Genomic DNA, 2,754 nt, shown 5'->3' on the forward strand with positions numbered 1-2,754 from the left:
CCAGGAGCTCCAGGTTGCAGTGAGCTGTGATGGTGCCCCTGCACTCCAGCTTGGGCAATGAGGCAAGACTCTGTCTCAAAAAAACAAACAAACAAACAAATGAAAAAAACAGACACAATCATGTCAAGATTTGCCCCAGAACAAAGAACTCATCAGCGCAGCCCATGAACAGCCCCTCCCCATGTTCATGCTTTGGGCCAGGCATACTCAATGCTAGCTTCTCTGGGCACATGAGGGTCTGATTCTGACTTATCAAGAGCTCTTGTGGGCAGAGCCCAGTGAGACAGGGGCACTTGCAGCTGCAGTGAGGTGACAGTGAAGTAACAGTGACTAGTTTGGTGAACCAACGCTACAGAATAAAACAGGCCTCAAGGCAAAACATGGTCAGACCACTGCTCAGGCAGCATGAGCAGTGCAGGTTGGTGTAGGGGAAGCCAAGGAACTTGAGCTGCTCGGGGCAGCCTCGCTGGAGGGCCTACAGGACCTGGATAGGAACCACGGGATGCTAGAAAGGGTGGGATGGAACACTAGGAGGGGTGGGGAGTAGGGAAGGAATATCTCAGGAGAAAGAGTTAAGGCCTAGCAGAAGGAAGTGGGATCTCTGAGGGCAGGAGCAAGACGCAGGGGCTTGGTCAGGCATAGCCCCTTACCCTGCCCCGTCCTGGAACAGGTCTCCAGCCTGAGGACAGGCCCCTAGCATCCCCCACAAGCCATCCCCCTCCTTCAACTGGAAGTCACCCCAACCCTTTCACTTCCCTTGTTTATGGCACCTGCCCAGACCACAGCCACAGCTGGGCTCAGATTTCAATTCTTGTTTCCTCCACACCTATGTAGTCTCTTGAAAAGTTTCTATTTCTTGACAGGGGCTAGGCCTGACACCTGACACCCTCAATCCTCTGCCATTGCCTCTTTACAGTTGTTTCTGCCTGGCCCCAGCCCTGTACTTTTGTCCTCTGCCCTCCTAGCAGCCCGAGCAAGCCTGCTAATAGGCTATTTTGACCATGCATCCGTGGCTTAAGACGCTTTTATGGCTGCCCACTGCCCTCCAAACACATTCAAGGCCCTTCACTGTGTGATTCCAGCCAGACTATGCAACCTCATCTCTCAGTCCTCCCATTTTAGGTACTCTGTGTTCCTAACATACCGCATATACATACACACGCACAAACACACGCAGACAACTTTTCCAGCAACTCATCAGGCTCTTTTTAGCCACATCACACATCTGAATATGCTGTTCCCTCAGCTTTTAACACCCTTCTCCCTTTCTGTACTTGATAAACTCATATTTGCCCTTTAAACCCCAGCTCAAAACCTCTGCTTCTGTGAAGTCTTCCTCCTTCTCCTAAGTCAGAACTAATCTCCCCTCCTCTGAGTCTCCATAACTTTGTTCAGATCTTGATGACAGCAGCAAGCACAAGCAGACTGGTCTTCCAGACTTCTATTTAGCCATGTCCTCTTCTGAATTCCCCTTCCTTTCAAGACTCTGGCCCCAGGTGGACCACTTAATATCTATATGACCTTGAGCAAGTTGCTTAACCTTCCCTGGATCTCTGGATGAATGCTGAATTAATGCTCTATGTCCACAGCTTTTCGGCACCTATACATGCATTGATAATCACAATTAACCAATGATTCTGTAACTATGTCCTACCAGGCTGTGAGTCCCTTGCCAGCAGGGTAACAATCCAGGTTCCTTGTAACCAAATTGTCTCTGTATCCCCAGTGCCCACCATTCCAGAAACCCTTATTGCACAGGCAAATTTAGCCCAAACTCCATTTTTGCAAATGGAGAAACTGGACCCAAAGAGGCACAGAGATTTGCCTAAGGTCATGAACCAGCTTCAGAGTATTCTCCTTTGCCCTTCCTCCAAATCTTTGGGCCAGCATCTCTCCAAAGACTGTCCCTGCCCTAAGCTAGGGCTCTGGACCAGAGAACAGGCCTGCACCAGGCCCCACTTGTCACTGTCCTATGGACTCTCAGGGTAGAAACTACCAGATGCCCAGACAGTTTTACTTCCCTTCTGGCTGCAGAGACCATCCTGAGAGCAACTGTCAGACCTCAGACACTTCCGTTTCACCCAGAGCCAGGCTTCCTTTTCATATCTTCCTTAGGCAGCAAGCAGACCTTGGGCCACAGCCTCTGCACCAGACCCTGGAGAGTTTTGTTTCTTCCTGGGGGCTCGGCCCAGACAGCCGCAGTAGTGAACTCCCCCTAAGGAGCCTAGCAGGAGGTTTGTGGCAGGAAAGTTTGTGGCAGGAAAGCCTGATTACCCACAAACCCTAGAAATTGGAGTCTTGACTTTGATGACACCTCATCTGATCTGTATGGTTGGGGACAGAAAGGCCTCACATAAGGAAACTCCTGGAGAATCATAAGCCCTCAGAGTCCTTGGTAAAACCTGTTCATTTTACAAATGGGGAGACTGAGGCCCAGAAAGGGATTTGCCCAGAGCAGATATGCAGTGATGTACCCAATGCTGAACTTAAAGGTTTTGATCTGTGGTACCTTTAGTTGCTTTTGCCCATTTTCTTTCTTCTCTTTTCTCTTCTATTTTCTTTTCTTTTCTTTGATGGAGTCTCGCTCTGTCACCCAGCCTGGAGTGTAGGGGTGTGACCTCAGCTTACTGCAACTTCCACCTCCTAGGTTCAAGCAATTCCCCTGCCTCAGCGCCCCGAGTAGCTGGGACGACAGCATGCACAACCACACCTGGATAATTTTTGTATTTTTATTTTATTTATTATTATTTTTTT

The sequence above is a fragment of the Gorilla gorilla genome, chromosome 9 (genome assembly GCF_029281585.2).
Source record: "Gorilla gorilla gorilla isolate KB3781 chromosome 9, NHGRI_mGorGor1-v2.1_pri, whole genome shotgun sequence".
Lineage (NCBI taxonomy): Eukaryota > Metazoa > Chordata > Mammalia > Primates > Hominidae > Gorilla > Gorilla gorilla.